The following is a 25,070-nucleotide window of genomic DNA, read 5'->3' on the forward strand; positions in this document are numbered from 1 at the left end:
ACCCAGATCAACTTGTACCAGGTTAGGCCGGAGTGTGTGAATATTGGTTAGACCGGACAGCCCAAATCAGACAGAGCAAGCGACACCAAACCATCCCCCGGGTCTATTTTGGATTCGGATCGACCCGGATCAACACATGTTGGATCAGATCAGACCGCGTTGAACTGGTCCGGACTTGAATCAAATTGATTTGAATTTATGTTGGGTGAAGTGTATTGATTCAATACAAAACTAAATTTAGTCAATTATTAATAGAAAATTATATAATAATTATAAATAAATTATAATTATATCTATAATGATAACCTTATGTTTATCCACAACCCAACCCAACTTAATCCATTTAAATGGATGGATTGGATGATGGATTAATCACACAATCCTTTAAATAAATGGGCGGGTTGAGTGGGTTGGGTTAAAAATTGCCACCCTAGTCTTTGAGTAATCGTTACGCCTTTTTTCATGTCTAGTATTAGTAGAGAAGCCAGGCTCACTCACCGTACCCAGGCCGGTTATCATCACAAGTGCATGCGCGTAGGGCCAGGACCACCTTGATTGGGTCTTGTCTAGGCTCCGACATGTCTCTCACTCACATAGTCAAATGGAGGTGATGTGCCATGAATCATGATGCGGAATTCTTTGTTCTTTTGTCGACAATGTCCTTCCGGGCCCAGCTAATGCTAACTTACATCCAATCAAATTGCCTTAGTCCGTGGACCGAAGGGTCCAGTACTCTGGTTTTGAGGCCAGGACTCGATCTTGGTGGGGCCCGTCCCAGATTGGTCCTCTAAATCTTGGCCAACTTGCCTCTGCTCCCATGTGAAATGTGGGAAAACTCAACTGACAAAAATCCATCAGTCGTCAGAGTGTGACAAGGCATAACAGCTTCACTTGTGATAGAAAATAAATAAAAACTGTTCTAATTCTAAGCCCATTAGTCTATTCAACGTTTTAAAAACCGAATCGGATACGGACTGTTTTTGGAACCGGCTTTCGGGTCAAACAAAACCGATTTTTGTTTGGGTCGACAGTTTAATCATCTGGGTCGGTGAATTATTAATCAAATCAACAGTTTTTGACTCAGGAGCAATTTTAAGGTGAAACAAAACCGGTTGCTTGACTGGTTTCTGAATCGACTGATTCAACCATCCGGTCCAATTCAATTTTCAAAACCATGTATCTATTACCCAATATTGGATCCAGCCATCTCGGGTTCCGGTACATCAGACATAAACTTTGATAATTTTGTATAGATGGAAATAGTGATAAATTGTTTGTTAATTGGGAAAATCTATCACAATATAAATTATTCCTATAATATAAATGAATTTGAGATAATCCATTCAGAAAATCAAACCATAAATTTCTGTTTTCTTTCCTACGCTTTTACTCGATTGTATCATTGTAATAACTAATAAGTGTCCTATGTGTATTTCATATCTATGGGCATTTATTTATACACATATAAGAAATACAGACAGAATATATAATAAAGGAGCATGAAAGAAGTGTAGGTGATCTGAACTCAATAATCTGAAACAAGGTGCAAAATTTCTTCACGGGCGTACCGTAAAATAGTCTGAACCTCACCTTGATAGTTGAAACACAAAATGGGTTGGACTATGATATGGAAAAGATATTATACACAAAATATTATATATTTTATAATATTAATATAATCAGGGGTAGGCCTTGATAAGATTGGCCACCTGTAAAATTAAAAGAAAATAAAAAAAAAAAAGTGTATTGGTCAAACTCTTATATGCATGTTTTGGTGAATCGGGTTGTATCATTATTTTTAACCTATGTTAACAAACCAGTTAATCCGTCACCTCAACAAGAATTTACGTTTTGTTAAACACTAACTAAACTGATTAGGCACTAATCAGTGGAATAAGCCAATCTCTCTCTCCCCCCCTTCTTTTTGCCTAAAGACTGATCAATGCCCTGAATGTCAAAAAGCATGTTAGTGGCTTAGAATACAAATTTGATATATTTTGTTTTTTATATTTTTTTATTTGTTTTCAATGTAAATAAAGTAAAACAAAAATCAAATCAAAGTATCTGTAGCTAAAGTGATAACTTATTTTTTTGTATTTGGTGATGAAGAATCAATTTTTGGTTAAGTATTTATTTGGCTAAGTACCTCGTCATTTGGTCTGCTTCCAAGTGGTCGATGACTCAGGCCGAAGTGGAGAACTTTGGCTGCCGAGTTGAGTCAAGCTGGGCAAGCTAGATGGCGAGCTGATTATAGTGCTGAGCTGCCTATGAGGCGCTGGGCTGACCAGGTGGCGATCTGCCTATGAGGTGTCGAGCTACCTGTGAGGTGCCAGGCTGACCAGGTGCCGAGCTTCCTGTGAGGTGCTGGGCTGACCAGGTGCCGAGCTGAACTGATGAGCTTCGTTGCTCTTTAGAGACCTGCAAGGAACCAAATGTCAGAGGACCCACGGTGGCTAACCCGGCGAGGTCGCTCCGATGCTTAAGTCAGTACTCTCATGATACACTGCGAGCTAAAAATCACAAAGTCTGAGAGGTAGAACTTGCTTACTTGCCCCCCCCCCCCCCCCCGTGCCATTGGGGTTGGTGCCTTTATATTGGCATTGTTTGGCGTGGGCTTCACGCACCATATCCGAGAATTCTGCGAGGTCGTCTAAGTGGTTCGAGATTCTTGGATGTAACCGCCATGCACGTTGACCACTCTCCTGATCGTTCGGCACGTGGGCCAACTTCCAAGGATCGTGGGAGTGTTAGGATATGCATGCCGAATTTGTCGGTGAGCACGTCTTGCAGGTCACCAGGTCGGCGCCTGTGCCAGGCCGCCAGGTCGCGCCTGGGCCAGGCCTTCAGGTCGGTGCCTGTGCTAGGCCGCCAGGTCACGCCTATGCCAGGCCGCCAGGTCACGCCTGTGCTAGACCACGTCTTGCAGGTCACCAGGTCGGTGCCTGTGCCAGGTCACCAGGTCGGTGCCTGTGCCAGGCCGCCAGGTCGCGCCTGGGCCAGGCCTTCAGGTCGGTGCCTGGGCCAGGCCTTCAGGTCGGTGCCTGTGCCAGGCCGCCAGGTCACGCCTGTGCCAGGCCGCCAGGTCACGCCTGTGCTAGACCACGTCTTGCAGGTCACCAGGTCGGCGCCTGTGCCAGGCCGCCAGGTCGCGCCTGGGCCAGGCCTTCAGGTCGGTGCCTGTGCTAGGCCGCCAGGTCACGCCTGTGCCAGGCCGCCAGGTCACGCCTGTGCCAGGCCACCAAGTCGTGCCTGTGCTAGACTGCCAGCTCGTGCAAAAGCCAAGCCTCCAAGCCATGCCTGGGCCACCGGGTGGGACACCATCAACCTGGCTAAGGCAAGTTGTTGCCAAAGTGGTTCCGGGTGTCACCTATTTATTCTGAGGTACCATGTGTCACAATATCATTGAAGGGCCAAATCCACCCTCATCAGGTGCCATACACCACTAATATTAATATTTCCTTCTTTTTTCAAATATTGATTCTGTGTCAATACCGGAGCATACCTACTAACATACCAACGAATCACCCCTTGGTAGTCGAATCTAACTTAAACTTTTATGGTTTATGCTCTCATGCATATTTTTTATTAATGTAAATGAAATTGCACGGAAAACAAATCAATAATTAATTAAAAATAAAGAAACCTTCATCTCAACTTCTCAGGGGTTGTTCAGGTAATTTACTAACCATGAATGAGTTCAAACAAGATCAATAGATGATTTGTCAAAAATAGTTGGACAGTGAAGCTGTGTTTGATTTGACAGAAAATAAGAGAGAAACAGAAACTTCCCTTATTTCAGTAATTCTCTGATAAACCAACAGTAAAGAGATGGTTACAATTTTTCCAAATAAAGGGAAAATAGAGATTTTTTAGGCCATGTGTGAATTCGGATCTCCTACACTTAAAGGACTTGTCTAGAGGTACACTGACTAATAAATTTCACAGGGCCGTCTATGTGGGAATCCAGATTTTCTACACTTAAAGGCCTTGTATCTTGTCCTAGAGTCTACACACTAACCAATGAAAATTTATCAAAATTTACAGGACTATTAAGACCAAAAGTACTGCAATATTGCAGCACACTGACAGCCACAGACAGCCTGAAGGGAATGCAAGTGTGTCCTTTTAGACTGTGTTTGGTTTGATAGAAAAGGTAGGGATACCTTTTCTTTCAAACCAAACACAGCACACACCACACAGCCTTAAGTTACAATGTGGATTCCGTCACGGGCTGTAAAGTAATTGGGTTGGATTCTGATCGGATACGCATACACCGAATCTGATCCGATTAGCATTAACTCCGAATCCAATATAAAATCCGATGTCAGTCTTAGGATCAGATTTGAATTTAATTCAAATTTAACTTATTGTGCATAAAAATAAAATGAAGAAAAATTAAAATTTAAAAAAATTACATTTTAACTTATGCATGTATATTATATTTATATAAATATAAATATTCAAATTATTAGTTATAAACATATTGCATAATTGTATAATGTCTATATACATACATAATTATATTACATATATAAAATAGGGTTTTGGTCAATCCTACATCTAATCATTCTATGCCTGTTTCTGTAAAACCAGCCTATCAAATGTCTAGTCCATGTGCCAAATGGGCCAGGTTGGAAATGGTTATGTTGAACACCCATAAATTGGACCCTCCACTTGTAATTCAATTTATTGAACTGAACGGCGAAATAGGATTTATGTAACAAATTCCATTTAGTTGGGATAAGGCTTAGATGATGATCTCCATGTAAGAAGACGGCACATGCAAGTGGGTGTTTGATTGGACGATTCAATTTGTTAAAATCATTTTCTTAACAATCAATTATTTTGAGGATTTATAAAAGAATATTATTATTATTTTATTTTATTTGTTTTTTGAGATAGTCACTTGGGCTATGTTTAGTTTGAAGGAAAAAGTAAATAAAAGAAAGAAAATGTAAGAAAATCTTTACAAACTTTATATATATTTTAATATCTTTCTCTTCGTTTCTCTATATATTTCTTCAAACCAAACATAGTCTTGATGTTTTTCAAAAAATAGGTTTTAAGGTCAATGGACCTCGCCTGTACCCTGCTCTGTCCCCACCCCTACGTCCTCCTGTATGTAATGTGTCCAAGAAAATATATTTAAATAGATAAATAATGCTGATGAGGCGATTTCATCAAAAAAAGAAGTGTCTATTTTGTGGCATTATTAGTTTGAACATTATTAGCATTGATATGTATGCCAAATCCAAAAATCAATTCAAACCCCTGGATCCCATTTTACATTTAGGAGATATTTGGCTCCAACCTAGTTGGACATTTGTTCTACCAAATATATTTTACATGTTAATTTTAGGGTTTAGAAATGAGGGTTTATATGTAAAAGTCAAGATGTATCCAACCCTGGTAGAGGTGAAGTAATGCCCTTTTACATTTTAACAAATATGCTTTATCACATGATTTATAAAATCAGTTGATATGTAAGTTCCTCCAACCAAATGATGAAACCTGGTAAGGATAGAGAAAAAATCTTGACTGTTTGAAAATAAAACAGCCTGGGCTGTTTTGAGGATTATTGCACATGACATGTTACCCTACTTAATTATTTATTTGTCTTCCGTATTAAAAAATTATTAATTATAATTACTCTTTTACCCATACCCATGTTAACATATGATACACAGGAAGCTTCTAGACAGCCCAGTCCAAACTTTTCGCAAAAGGACATGTAAAAAGCTTTTGCGATTGAGACAAGACTTCTTTCTTGCTTATTTTGCACTTGTCAGGGGTGCCACGTGGATTGCAACCCACAATCAGATGGATGGATGTGAGCAAAACAGGGGCCCATGAACTCACACACTTCACAGATTTTTTATTTATTTCTTTGGCTTACTACTTCAACATGATGCTTATTACATCTTTCTCCCACAATCAGATGCATATTTTTAATATTATCATATACATGTTTACACATAAAATATGAGGAATTATTGGCTTCAAACCTTTAAGTTAGGATGTATTAAACATGGATACATATTGACTGGCCTTTTACTAAATTATGTTTATCTGATTGAACCCTTTGCTATATATTTTATTATTAACTCTGAATTGTACAAAAATATTTCTCAAGCTGTATTTATGATTTACAGATATTTAAAGGGGTATTCTTCAATGTAAACTGTTTTTCTTGTTGCTATTAAAACAAAAACACATAAATCATGTTTTTGGTTATATATGTTTTTTTGTTTCCAAAATTGAAACCAAATAAATGCTTTTTAATTTCTTGTTGCTCTTAAAAGAAAAACACATAAACCATATTATTGGCTATATATGTTTTTTTTTCTGTTTCCAAAATTAAAACTAAATACATGTTTTTAATAAATTGTATCATTTCTATACCATAAAATTTGTTTTTTTTTAAACCATTTTTTGATTGTTTGAAAAACATGTATCAATTATTATTTTTAAATAAAATCAATCTGTATTTTAATTTCCAAACAAAAGGAGAAAACATTCGGTTTTAAAATCCAATCCAAAAATAAAACCACTTTGGCCACTGGTTCCCAGGCCCAATGGTCTACCGTTCACTCTGAACCCCAGTCAGATGTGGTTTTGGGGTCAAAACTAGACCTAGAGCCATGACCTATTCCCAGGTCAACCGGTCCGACTGTCTGATCTGATTCAATTTTCAAAACCATGCCAAGAACTTTTTGCTGACATGTCAATTTTGAAAACAAATGAAAATACCCACTAATTGGGTCTTACTAAGAATAAGATTGCACCCTTTATTTGGATTTTGTTTGTTTTATTTCCTTTGGTATGGCTCTCCCATTCAATCTTAAAAGTGAATCCAAACAATTGTGATAAAGCTTTGTTTACATGGGTTCAGTTTTGGTAATTCAAGCTTAAATGGGTCTGAACCGGCATTGCACTAATTGGGTCCTAACCATTGAGCCACACCTATGCATGCAAAACCCATTTCCACCCGGAATCCAGAAGAAAAGGTTCTAGCATATTCCAAACAAAATGATGAGCCATTAAAGTACAATGGGCCTTGGATCTCTTTCCAAGGACTGAAACCAGAAATCACTTGCCAGCTGATCCTGATGTTTCTATGTATATATAATATACCGAGGGGATCACTTACCAAATTTTATGAAAACAAAGTTGTAAGTTTTATGAGAACGGAGGTATATCCTATACAATTAGAAAGAAACATTAATGATAATAAAGCCTCATTTTTTTATCAAAAAGAAAAAAAGCCCCATCTAATTTGAACTTAATTTAAGTTCACTCAGCCTATCCAATTTTCTTATTTGTCTTTTGTCCCTCTCTTCCAATTTCTCTCTCTCTCTCCCTACCTTCTTTTCTTCCCTATAAATTCTCTCACTATACTGTCTTCCCTATTCCCTCTTTTTTTCCTTCTCTTATCCAAATTCTATCTTCTTTCTCTTCAAATAGTGCACAATGTATACAACTAACCTTTTTGATCCTTGATCCTTCTCCACATATTGAACCTCTTTTGTAATCCGGTAAAAGAAGAAGAAGAAGAAAAAACAAGAAAAAAGCGCATTAAATCATAGGAAATGAGTAAAAATTTTAACTTCATACACATCCAATGAAATTAAAAAGAAGATTAGCTAATGAATAAGAAGTCAATACCAATTTGGCTAAGTATGGGCAAAAAAGACATAGAAAAAGTTTAAAATAACAATTTTATTTGGATATGGTGTCTTAATATTATATATATATATATATATATATATATATATATATAAGAATAAAATTAGGGGTCCAGTAAAGAAAATAGCATAAACTCAATTGCAATTAATTTTCCTAATTTTTTACTCTTTCTTGCATATTTAAATACAAAATGAATAGATTTAAAGGTGGGATCCCCCACGTTCCCAAAATTTGGTTCCAACACATAGTAGTACCGTTATCCAATAATTTTGAACTCCTTTTGTCTTGGACAGGTAGATTGGGTCCATTAATGTCACAATAAATAATTAAGTTTACTTGTCCCTGGAAGTAACCATGGATATGGTGAGAGGCTATTAATTAAGTTCACCAGAATTTCTTCTTTCTTAAAACAGAAGTAGAAGAGGATACTCCTCCCTCGAATAAAAGAAGCCCTAAACCCTTAGCAAGAAAGAGATAGCTAGCAAAGTAAGAAGACGATGAGCAACTTCTGTTTTGCTAGAAAAAACCTAGCATCGAAAATGGAAAATAAAATACACGCACAAAAAAAAAAAAAAACCATCAACCAAAAATACAAAACGTCTACACACATAATGAGAGACAAAACCCTACTTCAATAGTGGTAGATCTTCGGATGAAGCATCGGTTGCAATCATCTCCATAACATTCCATGGGCTGGTGTTAAGAGATGCCCCTGTTAATTGGGAGTCATTGCATTCAATTTCCTAATAAAAAGGAAACCAAATTTGTTGTACTGAATCTTAATGTCCCTACCCAGCCATAAGAACTGTTTTTTTTTTCATTGTTAAAATTCCACAAACCACTATCTTCTGTCTTCAACCAACTAACCACCACCTTCGAATCACCTTCTAGAATCAAACGGCTAATATTTAATTCCTTTGCTCTTCGAATTCCTTCAAGCACTACAAGGATCTCAGCCCTAAGAGAGTCACCTTCTCCAATAGGGTCAGAGAATAAAGCAGTAACAATCCCTTCCTCATTCCTGAATACTCCTCCAATCCTAGAGGGCCCTGGATTCCTTACACTGTTGCCATCAAAATTCAGCTTTATAAAGCCCGAGGGGGAGGGAACCAAAACGGACAAAGAGTCATCTTGCATCTAGCAATGGAAGCAATCTCTTTCCAGTTTCTTAGCAAGTCATCCACAGGAAAATTTGAAAACAACTCCAAAGATTTTAGCCAGTGGACAGATCTTAAAAGGATTCGATCTAACAATTCTTCTAATGTTCTTTTCTTGTCAGAAAAAATGCGTGAGTTTCTTTCTTCCCATAAAGACCAGCATACCGGTGCCTTAATACACCTCCACATAGTCTTCCCTCGCTTCTTAGGCCAACTGAAAAAACAAGGAGAAAACAAACCTTGGACAATCTCTAGAGGATACCAAGAACACCCAAAACAGGAGAAAACCCACTCCCAAACAATTTTAGCAACCTTACAAGAGACCATGAGGTGGTAGCCAGATTCCCCATCAACTTTACAAGGAGCACATCTATTAGGAAGTAGACAAAAGTTGGGTCGCTTTCTCTGAAGTAAATCTAAAGTATTGATTCTTTCTAGGAAAATTTCCCAACAAAAAAAACCAACCCGATGAGGAATAGGCCGGTTCCAAATTTCCTTAACTGGAAATGACAACCCCAAGGGGATAGGAGGCTAAGGTTAAGGTTTCGAAAAATGAAGCACAAGAAAAGGTACCAGAGCTAGAAAGGGTCCAAAATCTAGTGTCTTCCTTAGTAGAGTTTAGGAAGACACCCTCAAGGGAGGCTAGCAAGGCTACCAAGCTATCCAAGTCTGTATCCCTAATTGCCCTACGCAGGCCAAAGTTCCATCCAAAGCCAGAAGTGGAGGCTGAAGGGAACAAGAAAGAAGATATGGGTTCATTTTTCAAGTCTGATAGAGCATACAAGGAAGGAAATTGGTCTTTCAGAGAAGAATCCCCGACCCAAAGTTGTTCCTAGAATTTTATTCGGTTACCAGAGTTTAGACCATACCTAATTCAAGGGGAGAAAACTGGAAGCAGATTGTGAATGGATTTCCAAGGAGAAGCAGCTGGAGCCCTTGCCAAGATTCCAGGATCCCAACCATTGTCTTCCAGCCCGTGAATGCTAGCCACAATCTTAGTCCACAATTTATCCCTTTTCAATGAAAACATCCACAACCACTTCCCTAGTAGAGCCAAATTTCTTTTCTTGAAATTACCAATCCCAATACCTCCTAGTTTTTTACACCTAGTGACCACCTCCCAACTCACCCTATGATCTCTCTTCTCCTCTCTAGGCTCCTAGAGAAAGTTCCTTATTAATTTTTCCAAAAGATTTGAAACCTTTGAGGGGATCTTAAACACTGACAGATAGTAAGCAGGTAGGTTAGGTAGGGTAGACCTAATGAGAGAGACTCTCCCACCTAAAGAAAGATAATTTCTCTTCCAGGCCGCTAGCCTCTTCTCAAACCTCTCCACTACCGGAGTCCAAAAGCTAACACTCTTAGGATTATCTCCTAAAGGGAGGCCCATATATGTCAGGGGCCAGTCCGTAATTGCACAACCTAGCTCACCTGTAAATTCCCTTAGGTCCCTTTCGTTCACATTCACTCCCACCACACAACTCTTATCGAAGTTTACCTTGAGGTTAGATATCTGCTCACAGAGTTGTATTGTCAACTTTAGATTCCGGAGCCAATTGAAGTTCCCTCCTTCATAGAAAATGATAGTATTATCTGCAAACTGTAGAAGTGTTAAGGGAACCTCCTCCCTTCCTACTCTCCACCCTCTTATCAAATTCCTCAAGTCTGCTCTATGGATCAATCTCTCAAACACATCAACAATCAGGGTGAAAAGAAAAGAGGAAAGAGGATCTCCTTGTCTTAGACCTCTCAACGCAAGAAAGAAGTCAATTGGTGTTAAGAGATGCCCCTTTTAATTGGGAGTCATTGCATTCAATTTCCTAATAAAAAGGAAACCGAATTTGTTGTAAACAACCCATGTTTAAATATTAAAAAAAAACTACAAAAATATAAAGGGATTGGAAAGCAAAAAGAGAGTAAGTTGATGTGGACACCTACATGAAATATAAAGGGTAAGGTTACAACTTGGGTGAGACCAACCTGATTCAACCCAACTGGGTTTAGTTTTATTAAGTTTTAGCTAACTTATATAATTTTATAATTAGTTTTTATTTATATTATTTTAGTGGATTTTAAATTAAACATTTCTAAAATATATTTATTATAATTAATGATCACTTTATTTTATATTATTATTTTTTAACGAAATTAACTTACATGGAATTGGTAAAAACTAATTTTCAAACAAATAATTCTTCCAATTTCAATAGTTTCTAATAATTCACCCATAATTAAAAATGATTTAGTACGGTTAGTTCTTACAAATAATATAATAGTAATTATTGTTGTAAATTTTACAGAATTTTGAAAGTTTTGAAATAATTCGTGAATAACAAAATTAATATAATACTGGAATTTCCATAGTTATCAAATTAAAAAAATAACAAAAAATATTTTAAAAATTACTCTTATTATTTTTTATTTATCAATATTTTTTATCATAGCAATAAATTAATGGTAAGTGTGGTAAATTGAAATAATTATCATAAATTTTTGTTAATTTAATAATTTCCACAAATAATAGTTATAGATAAGTCACAACTTAAAATTATATATGATTATTTTTAATGATGACTAATAAATTGATAATATAAATTAATGAAATTACCATCATTATGAAATTATCAATGTATAACAATATAATTACCAATATGTTTCAATAGTTCTTTTGTAATAATTGTAAAATCATTTTAAAAATTATTGTTATTAATTTTTAATTATTAATAACCTCAATTGTTTTGAAATAATTTTACAATCATTAAGGTTATTATTAATAACCTCAATATTTGTGAAATGATTTTACAATTATTACAATTTGATGATGTAATAATAATAACATTAAAATTTTGAAAATTATCATATTGTCAAAATTATTGTTGTAAATTTTACATAATTTTGTAAATTTTTAAATAATTAGTGAATAATAAAATTAGTTAATTACTATAACTACTGGGATTTCCATACTTATCAAATTACTAAAATAAAAAAGAATTTTGCTAATTGTAAATTAACAAATTATTATTGACATTACTATTTTTCTCACAACTAATAATTTTCACCTTTTATTTTCACTAATTACACCAATAATTCAAAATTTACAACTGATTTCTAAGGATTTTAAAAAATCATTGCTAATTATTAGTAATTCATGAACCAAATCAGTAAAATTGTGCAGGCTTTGACTTGATAAAAAAATTGGTCTAGAAAGTAATTTAAGTAATTTGATCAAAAAAATAATCAAGACTGGAGTTGACTGGATAAAGAAAACAATCTAAACCACAAGGAATAAACCAATCACATTCGAATATTGGATTTAGTTTTTGGGTCCAAATCCAATTGTATAAAACCCGAGTATTTAAAACCTTCTTCTTTACCCACTTAAAAGCTATAGCGGTCGCTCAATGTGGCGACCATAGTAGCGATAGAGAGGTGATTTTTCACCATGTTTTGGCTACCAAATAGATCTACTAACACCTTTGACCTCTGTTTTCATAAAAATGATGAACATGGGCTATGAAGACATGCCTAGGAGAATACAAAAATGATTGCACCACCCCTGTTTTGGTTGCGCCAAAAACTTGCAAAACAAATAAACTAAGGCTGCATTTGTTTTCGGAGTAAATGCACTTTTACACCGATGGAGTTGAGAAACAATGGTTCGGTGAGAGTATAAAATATGGACTGCCCATTTTGCCCATTTACACTCGTCCTGTTTGGTTATATCTTGTTGCAGTGAGAGATTTATCAGAGAGGGAGAGAGAGAGAGAGAGAAGGGTGGAACCGGGGTGTAAAGATCTCCCTTCTCAGAAGCTCAAAAAAGAGAAGGGGCAAAAAGACAGAGCCACCAACGAGAGCAAAATGCCCAGGAACGACGAGATGCTACAAGCATGGAGGAGCAAAACGCCTAGAACCAAAGAACACCCATCTGAATCGGCCTCCAAGTTCCCCTAATCGAATGCCGTCGGAGGTGGTGGCGGTGAAGGAGAACGCCCAAGCAGAGAACGCCCATCTGAATCGGCCTCTAAGTTCCCCCAATCAAACCCCATCGGAGGTGGTAGCAGTGAAGGAGAACGCCCATCTGGATTTGCTCCGATGCTACCGATAAACACCACCTGCTGTTAGGAGAGAAGGAGAAGAGAGAGAGAGAGAGAGAGAGAGAGAGAGAGATTTTTGGTGTAAAGTTACATGTTTACCAAATGTCTGCAAAATCGAATCGGGGTGTATCCGGTTCGATTTTACATCTCTACCAAATGCAGCCTAATGAGAATAAACACCATGTTTTGGCTACCAAATGGATCCAATGGCATCGTCAGACGTCAGTAATTATTTTCATTAAAACCGACCCACATATGCCGAAAATGCATACCTGGGATGATTATGCTTTGCCCCTATTTTGCTCTATAAAACTGAGAGTGAACTACTATGCTTTGGCAATTTTGCCCCTATTTTCTTCTATAAAATTGAGTTAGAACTGCAAGTGGGAAGAGAGAGGTGGGATGGGGAAGTAAGTTTAAAAAGTTGGGACTTTTTGGTGTGGTTTCCTATTATATCATGATTCAAATACATGAATGATTCTAAATATAGGTTGAGTTTGGGAGAAGTGAAAGTTGTGTCGAATTTGAAAAGAATGGCTTACATACCCTTGCACATCAGCTGCTCCATGCTATGACCCGTGCAGGCCATTGCAGAATAGAATTCCAAGTTTCTGTGCCTCAGTATATCCATCTCTAAGATGCAAACCTGTTGCACAAGGGATAATCATGGTTGGCTCCCACAACAGAGATAGTCACCAGTAAATGTCCAAGGCTTCCAAGCTTAGCGTGAGCTAGAGGACTATGTTGTATTTATCTTTGAATGAGTTCATGCCTCTCCACCAAAGAATGGTTGTATTAGTATAGTCCCTTGAGACAAAATGGCTTTGGTACAATCTCTGATGATTCAAGGGAACCCAGACGGATGGCATAATGTGCGCTAGAAATACTTTCGTAAAGTTGCACTAGCTCCACCACGACCTTTGATCATTAAACCCATTTAGCGGTGGTGGTGGATCTTTGGCTGAAACATCAATCATAACCATCTCTAAAACCTACATACCATGACTAAACGATATGGCCAAGAAAGCAAGAGCCAAAAGAACAAAGCACAGACTCAGCAGAACAGTTGAGACACAGGAGGGATAGAATTTTCTAGAGTGGTTTTGCATAGGAGACAAGAGATAGAGATGGAGTTAGAGAAATATGGATATGTATCATACATGCAAGCATGAGCGGAACAGTTGAGAGGGTGGACGAATTTTCTAGAGCGGTTTCGCACAGGAAACAAGAGATGGAAACATGTTCTATGATGCAAGCACCCCTTTTGTTTGTCGTGGAAGCATTATCGAAGACAAAGCTTCTCCGAAAAGCCAACAAATACACTCACAAAATGCTTGCATGTGAAACCATGAATCTACTCACATGAGTAAATTCCATTTAATGCACGAAGAGAACACCCATTTCATATTAATATATAGGGTTCAACTATGATATGGAAAAGATATGATATCAAGTCAATTAGAATCATAAATATTATGATAGCCAATTAGGTATTATTTATCAAAATTCATGGGTGGGTTTTGATTCCTCAAAACTCTTTCCATACCATATCTTTTCCGCTAGATATATTGATTAGGATCAAAACACTAAGCCTATGAAAAATATCAAAAGAAGAGTGATGACTGAAGCCCTTTGTAGCTTTATAAACAAAAAAGTAATTTTAAAACAACTTATTATTTATCATTAATTATATTTTTATATGAGTGAGTGGAGTGATGGAACCGGACCGGATGGTCCAATTGTTCAACCTGTGACAAAATGGTTAAGAACCGAATCTGACAACACTGATATGGCTGTTTCCCTTTAATTTACAGTTTACAACTCCATATGCATTGTACCATCTCCACGAACTGTGACCACAGTCTACTTTCTTTTGACTTTATTTTGGTGTGCACTTTCTTTGACCGAACTTCTTATTTCGGTCTCTATTAATTATAAGAAAAATCTCTATTAATCAAACCAAACGCATCTCTTAGCTAGTCTAATCCAAAGTTCAAAATTTCAAATATCTTTAATTCAAGAAACTATTAATATTGTCCTGTTGTCCACGAGTGGGTTATAGAGCATTATAAAGCTTCAGTTGAATTGTATGTAGTATTGATCTCCATTCTAATTAGTGTAAGATTACGTGTATTCACATATGCAATATATGATATATAGTATTTGAATTTAATATACATGAAATATATGGTCAATATTTACTTTATTTGTTATAAATTAATACGTAGCATAAGTGGAACAGGCTTGGTGTTTATTCATTCCACACTTCTATTGATCAATATAGATCGATACTGATATGATTTTAAAATATTGACGTGTATTGTATCGTATCATATAATATATATTAATTTTAACTTTAAAAATATATCGATTTTCAAGGCCACCAAAATAATAAAATTTGGGAGTTTCAACTTGTTGATAGGTTTAAATGGTAATACTGAACTCGAATTTAGTCCTTACAAAATGGTACTCACATCATATTCACAACCATTTGCAAATATGTATTGGGAATATTTTCGTACTTATATGTTTTTATTAATGGAGAAATATTTCTAATGCATAGATGTAAGTGGCTATGAGTATGGTGTGAACACCGTTTTGTAGGGACTGAATCCAATCTCGTTAATACCTATCCTAATCTATCTATTTGTGAATTTATTAATTGAAAAAAAAAATCTTATTATTCATAGTATAAAATGAATATTTATGATATATTAAATACTGGTATTAATATGATGAATAATTGGGATAAGGCATGAACGATGATGATGAATAAATCCCATTAAAACCTTGGTATGATTAACTTAATTTTCATTAAATTACATTTTATAAATGCATTTACCAATCACACAAAAGATGTTTTTATCAAAATCACATTAAAATTTAAATAATATTAGAGATGTCAATTATGGCGTCTAACTTTATATTTAACCTAGAAAAAAAAGAAAGAAAGAGTATGCATTATTAACAACCATAAATACATGATTTTTGCATATCCAAAGTATTCATAATTTGAGACATTTGGAGAGTACCGGTGGAATAATTCATGTTTGCTCAATCCTTAGCCAGTCCTATGATTAGGTATCAATCCTGGGATATCACTGGCTTCAGGGGTAAAAAAGGACAATTCATATTAATTAATATAGTATTTTCTAATTTCTATTTTGTCAAAAGAAAGGAGAGGGTGACCCCTTGGAGTTGCCGACTTGCCGTGCGGTGCACGAGCGAAGGTCAGACAGACACCTTCCTCTTCCTGTTCAGAAATACTGACGACACGAGAAATCCAGATGCTTACGTTAATCTAGAACTGTAAAGATTTTATATTTTTAATTTACTATTATTATTATAATTTATTAAATATTTAAATATTAACTTGAGTCTTTTATTTGGAACAGAATTATTACATTACCTTTTCTGCTTCATACTCAACCCTTCCATTTATCTCTGTTTCACGTGTAAATTGCAACGCTTTCTCATCGTTGAATCCACGAAAAATAACAACCCTTTCTTCTTCTTCTTCTTCTTCTTCTTCTTCTTCTTCTTCTTCTTCTTCTTCTTCTTTCTTCGTTCTTTCTTTCTTTCTTCTTCCGGGTTAATCTTAATCCATCATCATGTCTTCAATTTTGAGCTCCCAAGGAGTGGTCTTTGCAACAGCCATGGCGGTCTCGGGCACTGTAATCCTCCTAGCCTATTGTCGACAGAAGCCACTCCCAGGTACCCAGTTCGCCGTCGATCGGAATTCCGACTCCACTGCTCCAGTTCTTCGGTCTTGCATCTCTTCTGGTACGAGGTCTTATTTCGACAGTTTTTCCTCTTCCTATTTGACACTCTTTCTATTTCTTGAACTAGTTTCTTGACTGTTTCTGTTTTTCTTTTCTCCTTCTGGGTATGTGTTTGATCAGATGGGAAGAAGAGAAACAAGAAGAAGAAAAGGGTTCACTTTGCAGAAGACGTAGTTGATCCAATTGGAAACAGCGAGGAGTTCCGGAGGGAGCACCACAAGAAATCGTTGAGTTTGAATCAAGTTTGCAGGTCTGTGAACCGCAGCGTCGTCCAAGGAATGCCCGGAAATCGAATGGCTTTGTACAATGGAATTCTCAGAGATCGTGTTCAGAGAATGGCCTGCTCCTATTGATGAATCCTTCAAAGTTTTTTCGAACGGTTTAATTTGTAACTGTAGTCCTTTTTCCCCCTTAACTCTGTTTGTCCAAACAAACGAAGAGGAATCTGTAGCTCTGCTTCTTCCATTTGTAAATATCACAGCCTTGGCCTGATAACTAGACACAGACATTGATTGGAGATTAGGCCCTCCAAGATTTTGATTTTTTTACTTTGGCTAAATGGGTTTCTACTTTCCAGTCAATTTCTCATTTCTGATTCCCCCCTGAAAGAATTCATGGAAATTTCACGGGTTTATTTCTCCAACTGCAACTCTGATTTTTTCTTTTTTTTTTCTTTTTTTTTTGTGGTGTTAATCACTGTGAAGGGATTCTTTCCCAGTTCCCCACAGATGACAGAACCCATAAATAATTGAATCAACTGTCAACTGCATGTATACAACTATACATGAATGAATAAGTAATTGTGTATATATGTGCTTTGATGATCAAACAAGGACCCCAGGATGGAAGATGAAGCCCAAGTAACCCCATAAAGAACTTTCCTTCTATTTATCTGTTTCCTGTTAGTGGGATCTATGGATCTTTTCTTGGCTGAAATCTGAAATAATGGAAGTTGGGTCCAATTCATTTTTCACAGAATTTCAGGAGAAAGTGGGGTTGAAGGAATTGAATGCCAGGACAGAAACGGATACAGAGCATTGGAGTCTGAAGACTCTGAACTCTAGAGAGGCGTCTTCTATTTTGGACAGAATCTCATATCAGTTACTTTTGTGCGCGTTACGCATACCCCCTTGAGCTTTAAGCACCAATCACTTATCCATCACACTCATATCTCAAAACCTAAAACCCTTTTTCTTTCCTATACATCTAAAAGGGAAAGAGATCTTACCCCAAAGGCCCAAAAGAAAAAGAAGAGGAGGAAAGAGAGGCCTGAATGGAATAGAATAACAGCTTACGGAGTTGAGCAAGGGAGATGATTTTCTCCTTTTATCACCTCGATATCAATCCAACGGATAGAAGACACCAAAGAGTCCCGCATTTAGAGAGGGAGAGAGATCGACACTTAGATGCATTTAGAGAAGGAGGCGACATAATGGTAGTTAGGTGGTGTTTACTGTTTAGCCATTATTCTGGTCGTTATGTAGTGTTTGGTACGCTACAGCTTAGCTGCTTAAAGTGATGTGTTATTCAAGCCCGTGAAATCAGCCCAAAATGGGCTTCTCACATATTCACACCAACTTTTGGCGGTTAGATCTATTATGTATCAAATGGAAAAAGACCGCAGCGTGGTCTACCCGGCTTGTAAACAACCAAAAGATCGTGCAAAAAGACATGTCAAACGGGGCTGAGTATTTGTACTCCTTCCAAACTGAGCCTAATGTAGAGTGCAAAACCTTATATTTTGTATTCATTTGTATTGTATGTATTTGTGTTTGTATTCTTTCCAAACTGAACCCAATAAATTACTAGTGGGGCCTCATGCAATGCATGGGAAAATCACCAAAAACATGAAAAAGAAAAAATTTCAGTAAAGTAATTTTTTTTTAAAATTAACTTTACTATAAATTAAATTACCAAAAAAACATGAAAATTAGTTTATGGAAATCACTAAATTAAAATTGCCAATAGAAACCAAAAACCAATGTAAATTACCAATAATTACGGAAATTATTAATAATTACCAAATGAAAATATCAATATTAAAATTCTCAAACAATTTTCCAATTTAGTAATTACCAAAAACCAATATAAATTTTCAATAATTAATTATGTAAATTGTAAAAATTTTCAACTTAATAATTTTAAAAAAAATATTAAATTTTTTGAATAGTTATGGAAATTATAAGTATAGTTAAAGTTCCCCAATAATTTTCCAAATTAATATTTAGTTACCAAAAACCAATGTAAATTACCAATAGTTAATTATGGAAATTATTAAAATTTTCCAGTTTAATAATTTTTAAAAAATATTAAATTGTCTAAATAGTTATGGAAATTATAAATATAGATAAAATTCCCCAATATTTTTTCGAATTTAATATTTAATAATGACCGAAATACCAATGTAAATTAAAATGTCAATACATCATTGCCAAAACTAATTTTCAATATCAATACTTTTCTGAAATTATCTGAAAATTTAATGTAATAATTATCAATTTTAGATAATATTAATATATAATTAATTTCATATAATAATAATAATAAATTAATATTTATGTATTAAAAATTTTTAGGAAATGTCATTAATTATTAATGATTGTTCAATAATTATTCATATGAATAAATTAAATTTCAAAAATTTATATATTTATGAATAATTAATTACTAAAAATATCAAAATAAATTATTTTTTAATTATTCTATATGTTTAATATTTGGTAAGTTCCTGCCTTTGTTACAACATGAAATGGAAGGCATGGTGATGTGGCTAGAGGCTCAGAGCCTAATGATGTGTCAAAATGAGGAGCCTAGGTAGGGTAAAGGCAATCCCATACTAGACCCGGGTTGTGTTTTTTTTTATTACCTTAAAATTGATTTTAAATTAATAACTTTTACTTTTATTAAATTTTAATTTATTTAGTGAATTGTTGTTGATGCATAATTTAAGTTATGATATTATGCCCATTGTTTTAAAAGGCTTAAGCCTCACAACTTTGATCTGAGGCTTAAGCCTTTGTCATAATGGGGCATAAGCCTCAAGACTCAAGGTGTGAGGCGTATTCTGAGGTGTAAAAAGGGTAAGCCTTAAGTATCAATGATTACTTGGTGAATTAATAAAAAAAATTATCAAGATTTTAAAAGGCTAAAGGCGGATGCGAGGCATAAGCCTCAAACTAAAAAATAAAAAAATTATAAACATAGTTCATAATTAATAAAAACACAAAAAGAAACAAATAATTTAAATTTTATATAATTATGTGTGACTTGTTTAATGTATAACAGTCCAATAACCGTTAATTATGTGTTCAAATTTTTTCAAGGTTACTCTTATGAAATCTAAACATCAAAAAAACAATGCTATAATCAAAATAACTAGTGACTACCAATTACCATAAAGAATTTGATACCATAATACAAATTCTAAACTACCAAAGAAAAGGTGAAAAAAAATAAAAAGAAGATGGGATCAAGAACATACCTGACATAATCCAGTAGCTAATTTACAAAATATGAATCCTTGATGTTCAAAATTCCAAATTCCTATAAAAAATTACAATAACTTTTTTGAAGACACACTTCCATTAGTAGACACACCTGCAAATTCCTACCAATAGAACTAGGCAAAAAAAATCAAAATTTTAAATTAGTAGACACACTTTCATTAAAATTTAAAAACATCAACTAGCAAGTAAGGCATATTGAACATGTTCATCTAGTTATGACCAATTATGAACATTTAACTAGAATTTGTTTCTATTAGTTAAGTGGAGGAGATTCGATGCTCTTTGTCGATTAATGGGGATATTTCTAATACTACCATGTCAAGGCTGGATGATTCCTCCCACTTTTGGTAGAAACCTATCCCTCCTATGCACAAAATCAACTTTGGTGGTGCTTTATCGTTTTCAGATGGAGGTTTAGGTGTTGTGATCCATGATCACTCAGGTGCTTTTATTTATGGTAGATCCATTAAAGTTCCTAAAGCTTCTCCAAAAGAATTAGAAGCAAAAACTGCTCATACGGCCATTTTGTTTGCTTTTGATTTGGGGCTCTCTTCCATCATTCTTGAGGGAGATTCTAGAATTGTGACTACAAGTCTGTTGGAGTTTGGCTCTCACGCTCCTTAGCGGATTCACATGTTGATCGTAGATTGCAGACTTTTTATTAGAAATTTCTCCCACTACTCAGTAAATTGGGTTGCTCGTTCTGGTAATGTGGCCGCTCATATGTTGGCCAAACATGCCCTAACTATTAATCACATGCATACATGGTCTTTGTGTCCATCTTTTTTACACGTTGCTATCATTCAAGTTTTCCAATTCCCAAATGAACCAAACATATTACTAATACTTCAATTTAAATTCTAGTTTCAAGGCTTCAAGCCTAATTAAAGATCAAAACCTAGTTTCAACTCTGAAATCAAAATTTAAAATCCTGTTTTCTAAATTCTAAATTTTAATGTTCAGTCAAATTACATCCATTTCTTTTTAAGCAAGCCCCTTATCACTAAAAGCATGGTTTCGAACTCCATTTATTTTCTTCTTCATGTGACAATAAAAAAAAAGGCATGCAAAATAACCATAGCCACAACTTTAATTTTAAACTTTTAATAATTATGTGTAACACTAAGTAAGCAATTAACAATAGCAGATTAACCATATAAAATTTTGATTTAAGAAATAAGAACAAGAAGAACTTACATAAGTCATTGATCACTTGGTTGGTCACTGTTAATCTATTACAAACTTCAAAGTTCAAACAAACTATATTTTGTGCTATAACCTGAAAAAAAAAATAGAAAAAACAAAAAGTTATATTGAATATTGAAATGAAACGATGGGAAACTCAAAACAAAACTCTGTTTTCAGTTTCTCTTTCAAATAGAAACTGAAACCTTGGAATTACCTATGCAGCAAGACAAACAAGAACCATAGGAAAATTACAAAAATAAAGAAGAAGAATGGAGGTTGAGCTGTTGAGGAGAGCATTAGAGGTTTTTTTTTTTTTTTTTGCAGTTCTCACTTCTTATTTCAAAGCTGGAAGAAGAAAAGAGGGAAAACCCCAAAATGTTTGTTTCCAACCTTAAAATCCTTTTTTTTTTGTATTTTTACACATTTACCCTAATAGAAATTGAAATTTACACCCTTAAACCAGAATTATTTGAGGCTACTGCCTCAATGATATACGCCTTGAGGCGAGAGGCGTACACCTCATTGAAATTGAGGCTACTGCCCTGCAATATCTTGAAGAGGCTACCGAGGCCAAACGATTTTTGGTCGCCTCACCTTGAGGTGTACGCCCCTCACCTCACCTCAGACACCTTGTAAAACCATGAAAGATATACATTTTTATAATTTAAAATATATAGAAAAATAGAAAATAACACTTCAATAATTATAACCTAAATAAAAAAAAAAGAAAAACCAATAAGGCAAATCAAATTCTACTACTACTACTATTATAGATCAAATCAATTAAGATGTTTCCTTTCTTCTAAATTGGTTTGTTTATATGAAATGTAAAATGTTTATAATTGTTAGTTGATTAGTTATTATTTTATTTAATAACTAAATGCCGAAACTTATTACTTATAAACTTTGAAGGTTACGCCTTGCATTGCCTTCATGCTTATGCCTCACCTTTTTGGGCCATTGCACCTCAACTATGCCTTTAGCCTTTTAAAACCTTGATTATGCTAAGTTTATTACTGTTTAAAATTTTTAATAATGTTAGAATTTTTTATTATAAGTATAATATTATGGTAATTAATTTTAATAACTATTATTGTTAAAATAAAAAATAGTAATTTAATTTGAAATTTCTGTTATGTTAATCATTTTTAACTTGAAATTAAAATTTATTACTTTAATTATAATTAATTATTAATAATCACAATATGAAAATATTATTTATAAATATAATAATATTTTTAATTAATTATTAATTTTTATTACCTTAGTTTTATTATTTGTCTTATTATATTATTTATTTTTTCTCTTATTAGTATGTTAGATATTTTTATGCATCTTATTTCAATGTTTAAGTATTAACTTTTTTTTTTGCTACTGAATGAGAAGGGATTTATTATGACGAAATTAAATGATTAATACAAACGATGTATCAAAAAAAATTATTAATACAAATCGAGACTGTCTCCCCCCAATGTCTAGATAACTGTAAACTAAGGCTCCATGCAACTAATGCATGAGCAATTTTATTTAAATGTCTATGTATTAACTTATGTTTTAACTTAAACATTAATATTTTAATGCGTTAATGAAAACTTAAATGTAGAGGTGTAAATCAGGTCATGCAGCACAGTATGGTGGATTGCAGGCCATGTTGGGCTTGGGGTTTCAAGTCCATGGGCTGGTACGGCATAGCACGATCGACGGGTCATGCCGCACGTAGATTGCAAGCGGCTTGGCCCGGCCTGGCCTGCAGTACAGGAACACAACTCATATCTATATATATAGAGAGAGAGATTTTAGGAAGATTTTCAAAGAAAAAAGAATCTCTAATTGATTGTTTCAAAAATAGCATATAATAAAAATAAAAGTTCAAAAAAAGAAGAAAAATTATAAACTTCCTTGTAGTATGTGTATATATTAACTAGTCACGTGTGCAAAGGAAATAGTATTGGGTATGAGGCAAACTACATGGTCATGTCATATGATTAATTAGACGATTCATTCCACCAATCCTATCTAATCGGGTCTTCTGAAGGTGCTAATACGTGAGTTTTACTACAATTCTTTTGCATCCGTAATGACCACCTAATATCGACAATATCGCATTGTATTGTGTGTATTTATATCGAAGCTCATTAATTAGATCTATTCATGGGCCGGTCCAGATTGGGTTTTGTCTGTGTTTGGCCTCTTTAAGGCCTGAGATTGAGCCGGTCCGACCATTACGACTAGATCTTGAATCCAAGCCTAGCCCTACATAAGGCTTGAAACCCGATCTAGACAAATAATCTATATTATATTAATTAAATAGTATATATTTTATAATATTCTATATATTTTAATATATAGTACCTATTTCACTCTTAATTTTATTATTATAATATATTATGTATTGTTAAAATATATTTATATTTTATACTTCGGGCCATAGGTAGCCCATGAGCAGGTATTTATTATTCGAAATCCACAGTGTGCAATTTTATTACGTGTCCATATTCTAAACCTTTACTAGGGAGATTGGATTAATTGAAGACAATGACCCTTAACAGAATGTGAAATCAATGATAATGCCCATGTCAATCATAATTAAAATACACATGATGAGCAACCATTCAATCTCTCACGTAGCACTCGCTGAGCTATGATATTAACATTCATTTCTCAGTTTCTCTGCCTTACATAGTCATTGGGTTTAGCTAATCTGAATTTTGTTCATGGGATTTTCATTGTGCAACATGTTAGTTCATCAAGTATTCATGCAACACCGATACTGTTAGATGGATTCTATGTGAACTAATGTGTTATGTTTGGAACATCCCTATTTTTGACGGTCTAAGATGTCAAACTTTGCCAAACATTTTCCCTACTAAACCCCAATCCATATAGTTGACAAGAAAAGAACCATCTATATAATAATAATATATAATAATAATAATAATAATAATAATAATAATAATAATTGATATAGGAATATTCGGCCGACACGTAAATTTTGACATGTGGTGTCGACTAGACATATCTTGACTACCCATCACCAACCGCCACCACCTGTTCCCAACTATTCTTCCTCTTAGGCAATTTTGACTATAAAAAGGGGCTCCCCCATTGAAGTAGACATACAATGGAACTTAAGCTTTAAGTCTCCTCTCTTGCTTGGTCTAACCCCTCACAACTCTCAGCTAACTTGACCGTTGGAGTCTCCGCCCCTGGGATAACTCTCGGGACCTCTGACATCTTCTTTCTCTCAGTAGGTTGAACCCATTGACCTTGGATGCTAGAAATTATGTTGTTGCCCTCGGCTCCATATTTGGCAACAACAATTGGTGCCATCTATGGGAAACATCTTCAAAACTTTCCCTTAAGAAAAAAACTAATCTAATTTAATCGACTACCATCCTCGAAATGGATGACAAGCAAGACCTGTCTTTGACATCCGAAACTTAGTCACAATTGACCAATTCGAGTTGGTCCTAAGCATGCTGGACAACCTGGCCCAACAATTAGACAACATAGGGCATCCGGTAGGAATCTACCCACAAGGTAGCCGCCCCACTGGAAGCCACAAACAACGTGGAAGGCGATCCGCCCATACCTCGCTAAGCCAATGCTTGGGGGCCTAGAAGGGGCTGACCCCTTGGATTCTAACAGTAGCAGCCG

At 35.0% G+C, this 25,070-nt stretch overlaps 1 long non-coding RNA gene across 1 annotated transcript; it reads left to right on the forward strand.

Annotated features, from left to right (window-relative positions):
- The first annotated feature begins 16,202 nt into the window (after nucleotides 1–16,202).
- Nucleotides 16,203–17,267, forward strand: LOC104595389 (uncharacterized). The gene is made up of 2 exons (XR_016082980.1): nucleotides 16,203–16,720; nucleotides 16,840–17,267. It is a non-coding gene; the product is annotated as an uncharacterized LOC104595389 (long non-coding RNA).
- Nucleotides 17,268–25,070: the final 7,803 nt, after the last annotated feature.

The sequence above is a fragment of the Nelumbo nucifera genome, chromosome 2 (genome assembly GCF_055504915.1).
Source record: "Nelumbo nucifera cultivar China Antique chromosome 2, China Antique-T2T, whole genome shotgun sequence".
Lineage (NCBI taxonomy): Eukaryota > Viridiplantae > Streptophyta > Magnoliopsida > Proteales > Nelumbonaceae > Nelumbo > Nelumbo nucifera.